The 20,345-nt window shown below is 35.7% G+C and overlaps 1 long non-coding RNA gene across 2 annotated transcripts in view; it reads left to right on the top strand.

Moving 5' to 3' along the window:
- Positions 1-20,345, top strand: part of LOC114486020 (uncharacterized) — a 74,651-nt gene that overhangs the window by 9,336 nt on the left and 44,970 nt on the right. For both annotated transcript variants that reach the window (XR_003679266.1, XR_003679265.1), the window contains exon 2: positions 7,269-7,319. This is a non-coding gene — a long non-coding RNA (uncharacterized lncRNA). The remainder of the gene's footprint in view (positions 1-7,268; positions 7,320-20,345) is intronic.

The following is a 20,345-nucleotide window of genomic DNA, read 5'->3' as shown; positions in this document are numbered from 1 at the left end:
TGCTCTGCAGTAGTTATTTCCACTATTTTATCTTCCAGGTCACTTATCCATTCTTGTGCCTCAGTTATTCTGCTATTGATCCCTTCTAGAGAATATTTAATTTCATTTATTGTGTTGTTCATCACTTTTTGTTTGCTCTTTAGTTCTTCTAGGTCCTGGTTTAACATCTCTTGTATTTTCTCCGTTCTATTTCCAAGATTTTGGATCATATTTACTATCATTATTCTGAATTCTTTTTCAGGTAGCCTGCCTATTTCCTCTTCATTTGTTAGGTCTGGTGGGTTTTTGCCTTGCTCCTTTATCCGCTGTGTTTTTCTTTGTCTTCTCATTTTGCTTAACTTACTGTGTTTGGAGTCTCCTTTTCACAGGCTGCAGGTTCATAGTTCCTGTTATTTTTGGTGTCTGTCCCCAGTGGCTAAGGTTGGTTCAGTGGGTTGTGTAGGCTTCCTGTCGGAGGGGAGTAGTGCCTGTGTTCTGGTGGATGAGGCTGGATCTTGTCTTTCTGGGGGGCAGGTCCACGTCTGGTGGTGTGTTTTGGGGTGTCTGTGGCCTTATTCTAATTTTATGCAGCCTCTCTGCTAATTGATGGTGTTGTGTTCCTGTCTTGCTAGTTGTTTGGCTTAGCGTTTCCAGCACTGTAGCTTGCTGGTCATTGAATGGAGCTGGGTCTTGGCATTGAGATGGAGATTTCTTGGAGATTTTCACCATTTGGTATTACATGGAGCTGGGAGGTCTCTTGTGGACCAGTGTCCTGAACTTGGCTCTCCCACCTCAATGGCACAGCCCTGACACCTTGCTGGACCACCAAGAGCCTGTCATCCACATGGCTCAGAATAAAAAGGAGAAAAAAAGAAAGAAAGAAAGTAGAAGATAAAATACAATAAAATAAAGTAAAATAAAGTTATTAAAATAAAAAATAAACAATAATTATTATAAAATTTTTTAATTAATAAAAAAAATTTAAAAAAGGAAAGGAAGAAAGAAGAGAGCAGCCAAGCCAAAAAACAAATCCACCAATGATAACAAGTGCTAAAACTATACTAAAAAAAACAAAAACGGACAGACAGAATCCTAGGACAAATGGTAAAAGCAAAGCTATACAAAATCACACACAGAAGCATATACATACACACTCACAAAAGGAGGCAAAGGGAAAAAATATATATCATTGTTCCCAAAGTCCACCTCCTCAATTTGGGATGATTCGTTGTCTATTCAGGTATTCCACAGATGCAGGGAACATCAAGTTGATTGCGGAGATTTAATCCACTGCTCCTGAGGCTGCTGGGAGAAATTTCCCTTTCTCTTCTTTGTTCACACAGTTCCTGGGGTTCAGCTTTGGATTTGGCCCCGCCTCTGTGTGTAGGTCGCCTGAGGGCGTCTGTTCCCACCCAGACAGGATGGGGTTAAAGGAGCAGCTGATTAGGGGTCTCTGGCTCACTCAGGCCGGGGGGAGGGAGGGGTACGGATGCGGAGCGAACCTGTGGCGGCAGAGGCCAGCGTGACGTTGCAGCAGCCTGAGGCGCACCGTGCGTTCTCCCAGGGAGTTGTTCCTGGATCATGGGAACCTGGCAGTGGCGGGCTACACAGGCTCCCGGGAAGGGATGTGTGGAGAGTGACCTGTGCTTGCACACAGGCTTCTTGGTGGCTGCAGCAGCAGCCTTAGCGTCTCACGCCCGTCTTGGGGTCTGCACTGATAGCCACGGCTCAGGCCTGTCTCTGGAGCTCCTTTAAGTGGTGCTCTTAATCCCCTCTCCTTGCGCACTGGGTAACAAAGAGGCAAGAAAAAGTCTCTTGCCTCTTCGGCAGCTCCAGATTTTCTCCCGGACTCCCTCCTGGCCAGCTGTGGTGCACTAGCCCCTCCAGGCTGTGTTCACGCAGCCAACCCCAGTCCTCTCCCTGGGATCCGACCGAAGTCCGAGCCTCAGCTCCCAGCCCCCAACTGCCCCAGCGGGTGAGCAGACAAGCCTCTCCGACTGGTGAGTGCTGGTAGGCACTGGTCCTCTGTGCGGGAATCTCTCCGCTTTGCCCTCTGCACCCCTGTTGCTGCACTCTCCTCCTTGGCTCTGAAGCTTCCCCCTCTGCCACCCGCAGTCTCGGCCCGCAAAGGGGCTTCTAGTGTGTGGAAACTTTCCTCCTTCACAGCTCCCTCCCACTGGTGCAGGTCCCGTCCCTATTCTTTTGTCTCCGTTTTTTTCTTTTGCCCTACCCAGGTACATGGGAAGTTTCTTGCCTTTTGGGAGGTCTGAGGTCTTCTGCCAGCGTTCAGTAGGTGTTCTGTAGGAATTGTTCCACATGTAGATGTATTTCTGATGTATTTGTTGGGAGGAAGGTGATCTCCACGTCTTACTCTTCCGCCATCTTGAAGCTCCCCTTGTAATGTTAGTCTTATCTCTCTGTTCTTTTCTGAACTTTATTTATTCTCAATTGCAGCTTAATTTCCATTACTTATTAGAAACCTTCCTTGAGCATGCTTGTAATAGTGATTTCTGACTACTTTTGCAGTTCTATATTATTCATTATGGAACTGTGGAATTTCTAGGCCATATGCAACTTAGACATTTTGTTTGGCAAATATGTATTTTCTTGTACAGCAGCTTTCCTTTCTTCACTTATGGCAGGCACTAATAACAGCAGCATACTTTTGCATTTATCCTAGGGAAGGCCTTAGTTTCCTTAAAGTACTGTTTTAGGCACACTCCAATGAAGACATCAGAGCTAGAACCCAAGATGAAACACAATTATTATGTTAAAAATGATGAAATGAAGGTCCAGAGACTTGTGGAAGGTCATACAAGTGAACAGCACAGCTAGGCCCCTTATTTTTTTGCCTTTGGTGAACATTTTTCTGAACCTCATATCTGGTCACTAATGTAATTTTATGAACAGTAAAGTAGAATATTTAGAAGTATAAGTATACTAAAAAAATCTGGGATGGAAGATTGCTATAAATAAAATAATCTAGAGCTCTATTTTTCTCTTGTACCCTCTCACTCTTAAATATTTTTTAAACTCTGTGCCAGACAAATTCAACAGATATTTTGCTTTTTGTTGAAACTTCTTTTCACCTGCATCTAGATTATAAGTTCACTGACAGCAAGAAGCAAACCAATATATATTTGTCATATAACAAAGACTCAAAGATGGGTCATAAAATAATTTTACTGGGCTTGGTAAATAGAAAACATTAAACAAAGAGAAATTAGAATTCTGTAGGAGCACCAAAAATATGCGTTTTTAGCTATGTTTTAATTATATCAAATGTTTTCCCTATTTTCAGTCTTCCTATGTTTTTAGACTCCTACTTTGCTTTTAGATATAACTTCCTTTCCTGCTAGGAAACCTGTTTTATAGCCATAATATATTTCCAGCAGAAATATGAGTAATAAACCTCCTGTTGATAGAAAGTAATATTTATGTTCTAGGCAATTACTCTCACATCATTTAAAACTTTCTGCAACATTATTTTACCTGTATTCTTCATTTTGATTATTATGCCACTTTTGGGTGTTGGCAGGGTTAGCAGAGATACATATCTTTTATACTTGAATGGTTTTGAATGGTCTCTCTTTCTCTCTCTTTGTCTCTAATTTACAAACAGGAGTCATGAACAGCTTTTTAAAATGATCATTCATTTGGTAAGAAGCAAAAGATTTCAACACATTTTATTTTTGATTGAGATAATGTTATTTTACCTAAAAGTTTCAAGTCAGTGGTATGGTCAAGCATTAAAAATGAGAAGGCATATTTTCCTTTTGTAAAATATGTCAGATTTTATAACTAGCCTTAATATTTTCCACTTAACAAAATACATGCAAAATAAAAAGCTCAACTTGTACAGTGCTTTACAGTTACCAGCTTTTTCTCAAACGCCATCTTAAGTTGATCCTAAACATAATCATGGTCTCACTGTTATTTGTTTGCCAACTCCCTCCTGCTTATTAGAAAATTGAAGCCCTGAGAAGTTAAGTTGTCTGTTTCTTCAGCTAATTTTCAGCAGAGCTAGAATCTGAACCCAGGTTTCCTGACAAAATTCATTGCTGTTGCTACTACATTATATTACCTTCCTGTGTATAAATACAGTTATGCACAGAGGCCCAGGCATTGTTTCCTTTTGTAGATTCTACACAGCTGTCCACTGTAGCACATTAACTACATAACATTCTGATTAATTTTGCTTTGGAGAAGAAGAGACTTTTTCACGATCTGCGTAGTTACTTAAGCAGATGCTCTGATGTCTGAAAATTATTGTACATGTGTGGGAGGTTTTACATGCTCATGTATTGTCAAACAATCTCCCTATGAATTACATATAAACCCAAGGTAGAGCTAGAATCTGAGAGAATGAATGATGTGTATTTTCATTGATTTTAATGTAAAATAGATTAGCCTGCATTTTAAATTTGGTCAGATTATTTCACATAGACAAACCTGCATTTTCCACAGTGACTTTCTCAGAACACTGTCTCTGGAGGACATGGATAGATTTTCTATTGGAGGAAAAAAGGTTAAGTTTTTAGATCTTGGTTGTTGTTGAGTTACACAATTTTAAACAGATGTACTTATTCCAGGATGTAATAATGCACTGAGGGCCTTCAAGTGGGGAGAGACAGTAGACTTTCCTCAAAGTTACTTAAACGTGTAAAATGTTTTCATAGAGCATCCCACAGGTAACTCATCTACCTAAAATATTTACATAAGGGATTGTTTTTTCCCCACCGGAGGCAATTTATATAGTTCAATTTGACCAAGTTAAATCTAAATTTATGCTTCTTTTGCATTTGATTTTTCCAGAATTCATCCTTTCCTTTTCTTTTATTTTTGCGATTGATGAAGCTTAAATGAATAGTACAAAAATAACCAAAAGACATCGGTTTTGATATTAAATGGTAAGCATAATTCACATTCTATTTCATATTCATACACAAAATAAATCAGAAAATTTTTAACATTTACATCAATCTACCTGATTCCAATAGTAACATGGCTTTCATCTAGGAAAGGATCTATAGTCTGTAATCCACAAATTCCCAGTCCTGATATAACCTTACTTCATCTGAATATCGTAATTTTTCACTAAAAAAAAAACTGAGCAGGAATAGTCACATATTGTTTTAAATTTACCACAAGGAATATTTTACTAAATATTACTTGTAAAAATATTAACTTTGATTTAAAGTAGGCTATTGAATGTTAATTCACATTTTAGGAAGTAACAAAAATAAAACTATGCTCTATGCCTGTTTCTTCATCTGCAAAATCAGGAAAATATTCACTCACAGATTTTTGCCATCAGTAGTTATAGTCAATGTATGTAAGGAACTTCGTGCAATGCTTGGTACATTTTAAGCTTCAATATGTGTTATTTTGTGTTTTTACTTATAATAGTGAAACATGAGATATGAGGTCATCTTCCATGCCTCCACATTTTATAGACATTACAGGAATTAATTCATGTATTTATTTATACCATTTAGCCAAATAAACTAAATACTGAACCAAGCAGACAAAAATCCTTATTTTCATGGGAGGATACAATAAAATTGTATGTAAATTATATGGCATGTTTGAAAATAATGGGTCCTGCAGAAAAAGAAAAAGGATGGAAACTATAGGAAAGGTAGTGTGAGGTAGGAATGTTTGATACTTCAGATGAGGTTGTCAGGGTAGTCTGCAGTAAGAAGGTGACCTTTTAGCAGAACCATGAAGGAGGTAATGGAATGATACTGTGGCTGTATGGAAGAGAAATACTCCAGGAATGAGAAGTTTTTGAACAAGGAGTAACATGATTGAGCTCCTGCTTTACCTATGTCACTATGATGCAAGTTAGAGAATAGGCAGCAAGAGATCCAGGACAAGGGTGGAAGCAGGTCTGGAGGCTTCCCTTCCAGTAATCCAACAAATGCATATTGGTATCAGTCTGGAGTGGTTCCTCCAAGCTTTGTGTCCTATGTTTTTCCCATTTGGCACTTTGTAGAAGTCCTGGGTGGAAGCTTTCCTTGTTATGTATTAGGCTTTTAGATGATACAGATCAGAAGGGGGTGGCCATTGCATTAGGTGACAGAATTAAATTTCAACGTAATTTTTGTTGCCTAGAATGATGGACCCAAATTAACAGAAGAGAGTATTGAAGTTAGGTTAAAACAAATCAGTTACATAAGCATAATCTATGAAAATCTGACTAGACTGCAGTTTTTGTTTAAAAGAAAGACACAGATAAAACACAGAGTTTACTGACTTGCACTTTCAGTATGAGCCAACAGTGTGGTACAACTGCCAAAATGATAATTCATTCCAAGACTGCATTTATGGAATATAAGGAACTTCTTAATGAGATGAAAGATACAGGAGAACCAAAAAAGCCTAAAGAATTTTATTTTTTAATCGGCAAATAACTTGGGACATTTTACAATTTTTTCCATCCCTGTCCTCAACAAACCCAACAATGAGAGATATGATCTGAATTATTGGATGAAAAATGTATAATCAATAATTGTGTTATTCTGAATTTGTAGCTGGTTTTTATTATATTAAACACACAATAGAAACTGTATATGTAGACTAAATAAACTATTACTTTTTGAGATTTGGAAAAATATAATAAACCTAGAAAGAGAAATTGTTAGTTTCTGTGGGCAAACATCTGACATTTCTGACATATGTTTTTGGATTATACACAAATCCTGGATTCCACTAGCTCAACAAATAAAATGAAATCCCCCTCTGATGTTTTTTCTATTCCTGCCTCTTAGATAAGACATCAGATAATTTGTCAAAAATTATATCACAAGAGGCTAAATGAGCTATTATTTATGCCAAAGTAATCTGTGAGGCTAGTGTCAGTATAAGTTCAAGTCCAAGGGACATAGGAGGCTTCCCAGTAGCCTGCCTGTCACTGCCAGAGGAAGGAAGATTAGGAAAGCAGATGCTAAAGACAGAGGAAGCGCTGCTTCCTGGGCTTCTCTGGGTTTTTAATAGTGATTGTGAATCTGACCTACTCAATGTTGGTCACTTAACAAATATAACCTCAGAGGGGAGTACATATCATCTGGTTTTCAAATTACCATAAGCAATCTACCAGGGAAGGTAGATGATGGAAAGTCAGTGAGAGCTGTAAGCATTTCCTTCTATAAGAAAATCCAATATACAAAACAAAAAAATCATGTAAACTAAATAGAGGAAAGAGCATTATTATTTGCCTTACCATAATATTAATGAAGATTTTTTTCAAAATAATGAAAATTTACAGTACCCTTGTATTTTTCCAGGAACCAGAAGAATCATCAATTTCACAAACATCTATTGAGTGGCTGCTACATGTAAGTTACTATGTCAGACCTTTGGAAGATATATAAATGATGACAACATTGCCACACAAAGGAGTTGTGAAGTGTGTCAACAAATGTTTGTTCACTGGAATGGAAACTAAACGTAATTTCATGAGGAAGAAAAACAGTGGCACATATATTGTACCACTAGGCAGAATATGATTTTTAAAATCCATGACAAAAGTTCAAAAAGAGGATTTGTATAAAAATACAAGGATAAAATTTTAACTGGAGGAATCATCAACAGCTTCATAACAAAAAATATCATTATATCATTTCTATTAGAACTTCCATAGATAAATAGGATATGGAGAGAAAGAAACTGAGAATGCAAGAACAGACCAAAAAGTGTAAAGTGAGTTTAGAAAAAGTCCAGCAATACACTTTAGAGAAGCAGGGGAATAATTTGACCAGCATTTTCTTAATAGAGAAAATTTTAATTTCAATGGAGATAGATGATAAGCAACTAAAAACAAATATTGAATTATAGATGGTGATAAGTATTATGAAGAAAAATAAAAATCAGCCAGACAGAAAAAGACTAAGTGAAAAAGGGCAGTGCATTCACTATTTTACTGCTGGGAGTGTTATTTTGGAGAAGATAGCATTTAAGCACAAACCTAAATAAATAAAATGAGAGTACAAGTCATATAAAGTCTTGGGGAAGAACATTTCTGGAGGAGGAAGGAGTAAGGGCAAAGAAACTGATTTGGGAATAAGTGAGAATTATAGTCAGAAAGGCCCATTTCCTGGAAACAGAATAGCAGAAGAGTTTAGAAATATAGAGGCTCTGTCATGCAGGTGGGGAAGATAAGTAAAATGGGTTTGGGAGGAAAGCAAAAGTCAAGTTTGTATATGCTTAGTTTTTAGATGTGTCTGAGGCCTTCAAATGTAGATGTTTGGTAAGAAGTTGGGAAATAAGACTCTGGAACTCAACAGAGGGGTCAGGACTGTAAATATACGTTCTGTAGAGTGTAATGGCTATTGTTATCAGCTTGGGAGACAAACTGCCAGAATTTGAAACCCTAAACTACTATGTACTAGCTTTGCAAATTTGGCCAAGATATTATATTTCTTTAGTACTCAGTTTTATTACCTGCAAAGTAAAATTAATTTTGCTCTGAGGATTAAATTCATCAATATATTTACATTAATTATAACAGTGCTCATTACATCATCATCATTATTATTATTATTATTATTGATAAATGATGATTAAAGCCATGAGATTAGACGAGACCATCTGGGAAGTAAGTATAGAAAGAAAGCGCCCAGGACCCTGGAAGTCTGTCATATTTAGAGGTCAGGAAAAGATGGATGAGGCAATAAAGTCAAAAAATAGAGTGCTCAGTGAAATAGGAGGGAAATCAGGAGTCTTGTGTTGTCTTGTCAAAGAGAAAAAAAGTGCTTTGAGAAGAAAAGATTGGTGGTTGAAAATTGCTAAGGTTTTGAGTAAAATGAGGAAAGAGGATTATCTAAAGGCTTATTTCAACAGGGTAGATTCATTGGCATCTTGGACAAAAGTGATTTCAGTTCAGTACGGGAAATGAAAGCTGTAGTGGAGTAATTTAAGGGTGAACAGGAGGCAAGGCAGTCAGGATGGAGTGTAGACGCAACTCTGGAATTCTGTTCCAAAGGGGAGCAGAGAGATTAGAAGGTACCTATAGAGTTACATGGTATCAAGGGAGTCGCTCTTTTCCTTTAAGACATGAACAAGTCCCTAGGCTGATAGAAGTGATACAATAAATAGCAGAAACAAGCATTCTGAGTTGGTGGTATTAGATGGTGTCCAAAGCACAAGCGGAAGGGTTGATCTTAAATAGAAACCTGGATAATTTGTGCACTGAGCATGTAAAAATGGCAAAAGATATGAATATGGGGGGTTTTGGTGAATTTGGTACTAAGAATATGACCATTTTAAAAATTCACTTTGGAAGAGGAAAGACTATTAAAGTTATAGTTTTCAGTTAAAAGCATGTCCCCATGGTTCCTCAATGTATTTCTAATATTTTTTCTACAATTTTATGAAGTTGATATAGACACGGAAAAGAGGATTAGCAGGTGTATACAGGTAGGATATTAAGGCAAATATGCCCAGTAGTACTTTAATGAGAGTGTAGAACTAAAAAACATAAGGGGAGGCTAGAGGTATACAGTAATTAAGAAATCATTGCCTATTAAATCACTGTTGTGGTTGCAATTATCTATAGAGAGAATGCAGAGAGAAATGAAGAGAGAACTGGAAAAAATTTTTTGAGCAATTCCTCTATTCAGGAATTTTTGAGAAAACAAAACAGAAGAAGACTGAAACAGTGGTCAGAAGGTTAGAAGACAAAGCAGGACAAGGTAGTAAGTGATAAATTAAGACCAAAGTTTCAAATAAAATTTGTCAATATGTCTAGTTTTCAAGGTGGTCAAAATGATAAGGAGTATTAAAAGGACATTTGATTTTTTTTTTTTTTTTTTTTTTTTTTTTTTTTTGTGGTATGCGGGCCTCCCTCTGGTGCGGCTTCTCCCGTTGCGGAGCACAGGCTCCGGACGCGCAGGCCCAGGGGCCATGGCTCACGGGCCCAGCCGCTCCGCGGCATGTGGGATCCTCCCAGACCGGGGCGCGAACCCGGTTCCCCTGCATAGGCAGGCGGACGCGCAACCACTGCGCCACCAGGGAAGCCCAGGTCATTTGATTATTAATGGCTTAAGGTAAACCCATATCTCATGAGTCATGAAATTAACAAAAGAGAACATATAATCTGTATATTTTCTTGGAATTCACAAAACTTTTAGTAAAAATACTGGAAGTTCAGGAGTTCACGTAAAGAATTAATAGGTGCCAAGAAAGAATAAGTATGCAACATGACTCAGGGGTTCTAAAATTTTCAATGAATTGTTATAAAATGGGCATAGTAAAAGAAAAACTAACTGAATAAACAAAAGCATAACAATTTTTGGGCTACCATGCAAATATCGCTTTCAAATTTGTTTTATAGTCAGATGGCTAGAAAGACAAATTTTACCTTATTGTAAAACAAATTTAAAAGTTCTCCTACAAGACAAAAATATATTCCATACTCTGAACTCCAGGCTCATTACCCTGTATGGAATGTATAATACATCTTCACTTTTCTCCTTCTGTAGCTAAAAGTCTCTTGCATCAAAGAAGGCTATAAACTGTCCTGGGTGTTGGTAAGGTTAAAGGATGAAAAAAAAAGATTATATACCTTACAAGAAAAGAACTTACTGAAATGTGAGCATTGTTATTCAGATGAAAAAAAAAAGAGGATGCATTATATGTTGGGTTAAATGTACTTAGGTAGTTCAGGAAAACATAAAATCACAAAAACATAAAAAAATGCCAGTGAATTGAAAAAAGGTGCTGCTTTGAGCTAGTTCAAATTTACAAGTTACTTCCTGAAAACTTCTATGGTAAAAGCTGCATCTTAAAATTAAATTATATATAGTCAGATGAAGCAAAAAAAGAGAAGTATGATTTCTCAGTTAAAAGTTAGGTGCCTGTAAGAAAGCATGATGGCTTAAAAAATTTATTCCAAAGAAAATTGTTAATGGAATGTCATAAGGTGGCTTGAGCTATTATCTTCGATAAAGCCCTTAGAGACTTATCTAGCTATTGTACTGACTTTAAATTCTATGTCCTCAACTAATCCTAGTACAGACAATATATGTGTAACACATATATTTTAAATAAAAGTACCTTTTATAAAAAATATTCTGAGTGTATACATGGCTCCCTGGAGTTGTGCCGAGAATTTTTAGGGAGCAGATTTGCTCCCTTACAAACAGTCAGTAATATGTAATCACAGCGGAGTTATTTTTGTGTTTGTGTGGGAAAGCAATAAACAGAAATAGAGATAAATGTAACTCATGCAATTTCTAATGCGAATCAAAATATTTTTAAAAAAATGATTTCAAGGGAAGGAATAAGATTTTTTGATTAAAATATAATACTTTAAATAAATTTCAATCTGTTATGAGATTTTAAAGTGATCATTTTATTAAGACACACAGATTTTAAGGAAAACTTAGGCAGTTGTTCATTCCCTTTTAATCGTTTGCTCTCACCTGCAGAACTTGAAGTATTAGGTTTTGGGAGGGTCTGAAACAAATGAGAATGGGAAAGGTTCTTCTCCCACCAATTCTGAACATTGTTACTGCCCAGGAGGAAAAAAAAAGAAAGGGAACAACTAGCATTTATTGAATCTATTCACCTTTACATTATTCTTCAAATTCAAAAATATCACTAGGCCATAAGAATCTGGCTAAAACTCCCAGCCCAACACTAAAGCTTTTTCTTTTACTAAGATCACTATGGGGACTTCCCTGGTGGTCCAGTGGTAAAGAATCTGCCTTAAAATGCAGAGGACGCAGCTTCCATCCCTGGTCAGGGAACTAAGATCCCACAGGCCGCGGGGCAACTAGCCCCCGTGCACCACAACTAATGGGTTCGCACGCCTCAACTAGAGAGCCTGCGTGCCACAACTACAGAGCCTGGAGCCTGCATGCCACAACTAGAGAGAGAAAACCCACGTGTTGCAACTAGAGAGAAACCTGCAAGCCACAAGGAAAGATCTTGAATGCTTCAGCGAAGATCCTGTGTGCCACAACTGAGACCCAACACAACCAAAAATAATAAAATAAAATAAATAAAAATAATATATAAAGATCACTATAGTTCTAATTGTTGCTAAAAACAAGAGACACATAGTTTATCACACTCAGAATATCAAAGAATGTAATTATTAATCTCTCCTTTTTATGTTACGTTTAAATGTTGTTCATCTCTCCTTAAAATGCTCCATTTTCCTGTTGTCATGATACCACATACTCCTGCTACCCTTCTTTTCTAACTGCTACCCATCTTCATTTTTTTACCCATCTCAAAAAATATACTAGATCCCAGTTTTTACTTATATGCTGAACTAAAATAGGTATATCTAGAGACTAGTTCAGAGTTCCAGTTACTAACACCACTGACAGCTTCACATGATATTCCATTGGGCCTGTTCTGAAGGAAAGTTTTCATCTTTACCCTGCCATGGCACTTACTATATGTCTTCTTTGTTCAGTTCAGCACCTCTAATCCAAATAAGGGACCCAGAATCAAACTTGACTTTTCATCTTCCCTTATTCCTCCCTCATCCCTGAAACCCAATCCCAAATCATCTAGATTTCATAGCAGAGGAGATATTTCTGCCTCTCTGCTCACCCACGTAAGATAATTCTATCATTTCTCCCTTCTCCCAAACAAAAGGTATTATAATTCTGATGGAACAGTTTAGGCTGCTGATTGATCCCGATTCACAAATGGGCACAATCCCTGTGCATGATCAGGAATGATGCCCTCTGGTTCCTCTTTTTTGTGTTAACATGTTATTCCCTGCTTTGGGTTCCTTTACCGTACAGGCAGCTAGAAGGTAGTACTATAAGACAGTTGGGTTTGGACTTAAGGGAATTTAGGACACATGTAAATCAAAACTGAACTCTCAATTTTCTTCCCTGATTCTGTGCATCTCTCTCTTTTTTTTCCCCTTAGGAAGCAGCACCACAAATAACCCAGTTGCTCATAAGAATCTTGGCAATAAGCCTTTTACTTTCCTGATCCCTTCTTTTGTCTCCATACTTAATTAACCTACGGGTCTTTCTTACACTATAGAATATACCTCCTTAGTATATATCAAATCACTCAATTTCTTCCCTCCTCTGTAGCCACTTATTCTAAGTGATCAGCTTCTCTAGTCTTTATTATTGAAATCCTGTTCAATTTGTCTCTCTACTTCCTTCCAGCCCCCACTCTGATCCATTCTCCATGTAGCAGAAATAATGAGATTCATTAACACATGAAATAACAACATACTACTAGTAAAAGTGAAAGAAAAGAAGTAAGGGAGATAAGGAGAATAGAGAAAAATCAGTACTGCCTATTTACTCTTTCACTTCTCCTTGCAAACTGGCCAGTATTCTTTTTTGCTAAATGATTCCTTTTTTTTTCCAAAAATCTTGCTATACACAGCAAATAACAATCATTATGTACTAACATTTTGACTTTTTCTGAATCTGTGAGGAATTTTGTTGGACTTCAAAATGATGCCAAGCTATAGTCTTACTTAATGTCTTGCTAGAAAATCACAGATAACCAGTTTTCCAGTCTGTTGTATTTTTTTGCTATTTTGAGGATTTTCCACCCTTTGAGAACTTATCATCTGCATCTAGATAGCACAAGGAGAAAGACACATTGTATCACACCTTCTACTTAATAGCCTTGGCCTAGAGAAGATACACAAAATTTCCACTCTCATACCATTGGAGGAAACTCAGCCCCATGATGCCATCTACTGCAAGAGTGTCTGGGAATTGTACTATTGCTCTGTGTTCAGGAAAAAATAAGTAAAGAAATAATATTTTTGCTTGAAAAAGTGAGCAGTCACTAGATCAAGAAAGAATACTGTAACTTTTAGAGTAATCTCTAAAAGCTAAAAACAGTTTTGTAGTTTACAATCTAACATAGGGGGAAAACATCCACCTAGGATGATAAATTTAACAAAAACAACAAAAAAAGTCAAGAAAGGAGAGAAAATGAAACATAAAAAGATGGGACGAATATAAAGCACAAAATAAGGCAGATTAAATCTAAGTATATCAGTACTTGCATTAAATATAAATGTATGAAATTTTCCAATTAAATGATAGTTTAAGAGATTGAATTTAAACATACACACACACACATATGCACATCAATCAGACTATGAGCAGTTTATAAAAGGATGTAGAAAGGTTGAAACCAAAAACAGTATAAAAAGTGCATAATATGGAAATAATGAAAGAGATTTGTCAATGCTATTGCAATATTAAAGAAAAAAGTATAATACAAAAAGCATAATTAGTGATAAGGAGGAGATTTTATGAGCTAAAATGCACAATTATTTATTTATTAAATTTAAATTTATAATCAGGCAAAATATCAGAAAATGTAAATATATAATATTTGAATACTACTATAAACAAGCTTGAATTTACAGGATATATGGGAAGTAATGTACACAACAATGGAAAATTACCCATTTTAAAGGCCATATAGATCATAAAAAAATATACTGAAACAGAATCTCAAAAAATTTCAAAGGATATAAATCATATATAAAGTATTCTTTGACATTATTACTGTTTTTACATATTAAAAGAAAAATATATAACTAGAAAATTCCCATATGTTTGGTGATTTTTATTTTAATGATATTCTAAGTATCCTTGGGGCAATGGAATAATCATAATGGGAATTAGAAAATATTTTTAACTCAATTATAATAAAGAATTGCTGGAACTGTTTTAATTGTATTTAATGCAGTTTTCAACCTTGAATGCATTTATTAGAAAATAAGTCTGAAAACATAGTGAACTAAGCTTTCATTTAGTGAAATAATAATAATAATAATAAAACCCTAGCAACATGAACTCCAAAAACAATGGGAGTAATATAACACTAATATGAGGAACAAAATTAATAAAATAGAACAAATGCAGTAAAGAGACTCAACAAACCAATTTGGAAAGGTAATGAGTTGGTAAACTTGTGGCAAGACCAATGATAAAAAGGGAAAAAATAGTATTTGAAATTACAAAAAGAAATAGTTCCACAGGTAATACAAAATTTAAAAAATAAATAAATAAGGGAATATTATGTATAACTTTCTACAAATAAAGTAGAAACTACCTTCTCAGGTTTTACTGGATTCAATCTCCCAAAACTGACAAAAGGAGAAATGGAAAACAAATAATTCAATTACTATTAAAGAAATCAAATCAATAATTTAAAATATTTCTAAAAGAAAACTCAAGGCGACTAATGAAAATCTACCACCAATACCAAACTGAGCATGGAAATATAGAATACATACAGATACAAATGCCTTCTATTACCTATCCCATAAAATAAGGGAAGCGGATGTTATTAGGATTAGAAAGGAAGAAACAAAACCATCATATTTGCAGTTATTAAGATTCTGAACATAGAAATTCTAATTAATGTACAAACTATTACAATTAGTAAGTTAGCTTAACAAAATCCTGGAGACAAATTAGTTGCATTTATTTACAGAACTAACAATCAAAATTAATACTTTAAAAAACTAATCCACAATAGTTATAAAATGTTAGGTACCTGGAAGTAAACGTAATTAATCTGTGCAAGACCTCTCTGTGAAGAGAAAAAAGAAAAAAAAAACAAAACTATGCATCATAGTATGTCACATACCTGCTTAAAATTCTTCTGTGCAACTTCTTTAGAAATACAGGATTTGAGGACTTCCCTGGTGGCGCAGTGGTTGAGAGTCCGCCTGCCGATGCAGGGGACACGGGTTCGTGCCCCAGCCGCGGAGCGGCTGGGCCCGTGAGCCATGGCCGCTAAGCCTGCGCGTCCGGAGCCTGTGCTCCGCAACGGGAGAGGCCACAACAGTGAGAGGCCTGCGTACTGCAAAAAAAAAAAAGAAATACCGGATTTGATAATTCCTGAGTCCTTTGTATAATACCATGAAATTCCTAGGAAACCCCATCTAAACATTACTTCTAACCAGATATTTACTCTTAAATTTGTTTACTTTTTCAGAGTATTCCAAATAATCAAATTTGTCTCCATGCCAACGGTATTTGCCTCTATTCACTTTCTAAAACTGCAAACAGTTAATATTTTTAATGACTAATTTGGTTATCTTACTTTGGTGCAAAAAAACCTCCTCTGTGTGCACCCACACTACTTTTGGTATAATAAATTCAATTTTCTGAACCATGGCTTATAAGGCTGTGCATAGGCTGGTCCCTGCTCAGCTTTCTAAGTGCATTTCTCTGCCTTCTTCTGCATAATGATCCTAACACTGAACTATTGAAGTTCTGGAAAGAAGTGTTCTCAGTGATCATGCTTTTGCAATTATTATCCCTATTGCTGGAACATTCTTCTCCTCCTTCCCTCCTTACTTATTAAGGTCCCCTCATTTTCCAGATTTCACCTCCAGATCTTTTCCTCCCAGAAAGCCTTCCCTGAATTTCTGAGCCCTGGTTAGGAGACCTATCTATATGCAATTATTTCATCATAATATCTACTGTACTGTAATTGTCTTTTATTTGTTATCCACAACTACATTGTAGAAATTGGGTCTTACTGATGTATTCAGGGTTTAACTTAGAGCTTGTCTCACATAGTGGGTAATACATTTTTTCCAGGAAGAGAGAGAGAGGGAAGGAAGGAAGGAAGGAAGGGAGAGAGGAAAAAAAACACATTAGGCAATGCATTAGAGCAGTGGTTGACAAACTTTTCCTCTAAAGGGTCAGATGGTAAGTATTTTAGACTTTGTGGACCATATGGGCTCTGCCCTATACTCAACTCTGCCCTTGTAACATAGAAATATGCTATGTTCCAATAAAACTTCATTTATAAAAAATAAGTAGCAAGATAGATTTGGCCTGAGGGCCATAGTTTTCTGGCCACTGCATTAGAGACTTTATTTACATTATTCAGTTAATTCTAACAACAACTTTTCATGAACAATGAGTCAAAATAGATTATGTAATTTGTCCAAATCCACAGCATTAATAGTACTGAAGACCTAGGCCTGCTTAACTCCACAGAGAAGAAAGAAGAGAAAGTGAGAGCCAGAATATTATGGACTATTCACTTATGTATTCCTTTTTTATAAATTAGAAATCTGCAGCTTAATAAAATTTACTCAAGTTCCTACAGGTAGTATTTAAATTTATCTCTTATTAATGAAATACCTCAAGTTCTTAACCATTATTGCATGACAATTTTATTGAATTAAAATCTCTCTCATTTCTGAATTTTCTGCTATTTTAGAAAACTGTTGATCTGAAAAAGCTATTGTAACAATTTGAAATTTTAATTTATCTCCTGTTCTTCCTTTTGGTCCTCTTAATACAAAATACTACCTAAATTAATGATTTAACTATTGCAGGAAAGTAAGTAGCCGGTAAATATTGCTTAACTTCTACATTTAAACAAAATAGAACCATATTATCTAGCATCCAGGAGGATGGATAAGCATGAAGAAAGAGTACATTTTATATAGGTTCAGAGATTATTATTTGTGAGATAAGAATCTTAGACAAAGGGTTTAGATTTTTTAAATGGATTTATGTATCTATGCCAATGAATGAAAGGAATATGAGAATGGATACTGAATAAAGCTGAAAAGTATCAAAATAAAATAGGTGCTAAACATATCATTGTAAGTTGTACTCCGTGTCACTTGGATTCTATTGACATGGCATTCCTCAGTTTGTGAAAGTGAAGGATGATGTACTGGAGTAAGTAGCTCAATAACCCAATGTAGAGAAGAGGTAATCCAGGAACTTGTGCCAGCCAGAAGTGCTGAATTTGAGTCCCCAAACTTTTAAAACTTATGGACCTTAATATTTGCCCTATTACTATGTATGGGGCCTTGGACAATTAATTTAACTACTTTAAATCTTGAGGTCCTAATCTGTGAAACAGGGATGCCTACAAGTTGCACAGTTCAAATGCTATTATAATGTCAGCTGAATCCACTAATTCCATCATTTTCTAGCTATATTAAAGAACCTAAATTATTTTTGGTTTCTTTGATTTTGGCTAAAGGCCATGGTTCATTCATCACTAGTGACTTAAGCTGAACGACAGGTATGATAATAAAAATTCACATCCTTTGCTACAGTCTTTGGAGCAAAGCTTCATAAACAGAATTAATAATTTCATTAGTAAAAAATGAGATGTTCACATATCAACAAAACACTCCTACCTAGTTGGGGCTGGCAGTGGAAAGGATGAGTGTTCCCAGGAGTGGGGATAGAGTTAGGGGTAAGATACTGTATATCCTTTTGCAACCAATGAAAGGCTGAGTTAAGAGTAGAGCCTTTGGACAGGAGAAAGAGCAATGTTAATGAGGACCTGTACCAAGATAACAGAAGAAATAATGGTTTAGATTAGCCTAACCAGTCACAGATAATTAAAAAATTATTTATATATATATGTGTATATATATATCCTAATGACTAAATATTTTGGTGTAAAAAATTCTACAGTGTACTCACATAAGTAAGAAGTACTTGATCTCGCATTTCTTGGGTAGAACAGTGTAAAATGAAACTTAGTTCTAAGAGGCTTGTTTGTAGTTCTGATATAGCTATTAATCGTTTTTATTTATATGGTTAATTATGATTAAATACAAGTACTTTGTCCAGTTCTACTGTTAACTCAAGAAAGTTGGACTAGGTAATACGAATATAATTATGTGTTCAATCCATGTTAAATGCCTCATTAAGCACGTCACATGCAGTATCTCCTTTAATTCTTAAAACAACATATCACATAGGTATTTTATTTCCATTTTATTGTTGAACAAACTGGGGGTAGGGCGGGGTATCTTGGAGCTGAATTACCTTGCCTAAGGCCACATGGCTGGTGTTTGATCCAGGCATATCCATCTGCCAAGCCCACCCAAACTCTTAATCAACATACTGTATTACTTTAAGTGGCTCATTATTTCAGACATGCTGCCACTTTAACAGTTTACATATTCCATAAGAATTTTTGTGACTGCTATTATAGTTATGTGGAGAAAGGAAAAAAGTTTCTGATCAAAACAATCGAGCAACCAACTTAGCTGGAATTAGTGAGTAATGCCAGGTGAGAATTTGTTCACCCAGATGTCATAAGTGGCTAAAACTAAAATGTGATCCTCTATCTGGCAAAATATTACATAATTTAAATATGTCTGGAGAAAACCTATTAAAAGGGGAATTATTCACCAAGATAACAGAAATTCTTTTTCTTCTTACTATTCCTCTTTTAACAAACTGTCACACTAAACTTAACCATTCCTCCAAAACATGAAACCAAGCCCTTTTGAGCAATTTCAAACTTTTCCACAAATGAATAGACATAGCAATGCGTCACGAAATCTTGCTAATTTTCAATGCTTATGTTACTTCACAATAATATATTTCTTTATTTAAAAGCTATTTTGTTGCTTCTTTACACTTTTCAATGTGCATTTCTCTTCCCATTATAAAAAGGAGTAATATGAGGAGAAAGGTGTCAGCTGAAGCACAGGTTGTATGGGTTCCAATTTCCAGTGAACATAACAAATCACACTGATCACAACTCTGGGGAAAATCCTCTGTAACATTACTTTTTGCATATATTTAAATATTATTCACAATGGAAAATCTTTTCTATAGAAATGCTTTAAAATAATATGGCTGACTGTTACCATGTGGATGCTTTTTTCAAACATAGGCTTTTATAATCACATATACTTTTATCTTTTTCCATTTTATTTCTCTCTTGGGAAAAATGAACAAAATACAAAATTCAGGATAATTTTATCATTCACATTAGCAAGAGAACAATGGGAAGTGGCTTTGAACTACTCTTCCATCTGGCATTTCAGTTACTGTTTAGATTAGTAGGTACAATAGGAGTTGAAATTTTCTGGGCTGGAGTTTGATGGTGCTCAGCACTCCTCCTTTCTGAAAAGACCCATTCACCTGTGGACAAAGCCTTCTGTCCATTACCATGGCCCTGAATAAAGTGACTGATGAGCATGTGAGTCTGTTTCAAGTTGCAAAAACAAAGAACTTAAATTCCAGTTAACTACGCTGTCTCTTCCTGATACGAATTATGCCAGCTGAGATAATCAATAACTTATCAGGCTGCTGAGAGCCCATTAGCATGTGGTTAACATGCTAGTGTTCATGGCAATATTCTTCAATGTGGGAAGTGGCCCTTTGGTATAACACACTTCAACAGTTTAAGCTCAATAATAATAACTCTTGTTTAACAAGATATTAGATTGACTCTTATAAATTAGAAGATTGTTTTCATGATCTATGTAATCTACTCTATTAATAAAATAGAACTGAAGGCTCTTGGAACAATTCATTTCTCACTTCCACTTACAAGTGGCCTCTAAATATAAGGAATCTGGCTTTCCCAATTAGTCACAGCCCTGAACAAGT

The sequence above is a fragment of the Physeter macrocephalus genome, chromosome 4 (genome assembly GCF_002837175.3).
Source record: "Physeter macrocephalus isolate SW-GA chromosome 4, ASM283717v5, whole genome shotgun sequence".
Classification (NCBI taxonomy): Eukaryota; Metazoa; Chordata; class Mammalia; order Artiodactyla; family Physeteridae; genus Physeter; species Physeter macrocephalus.
Note: the sequence above shows the minus strand (reverse complement) of the source record. Positions and strands in the feature narration are given on the sequence as shown.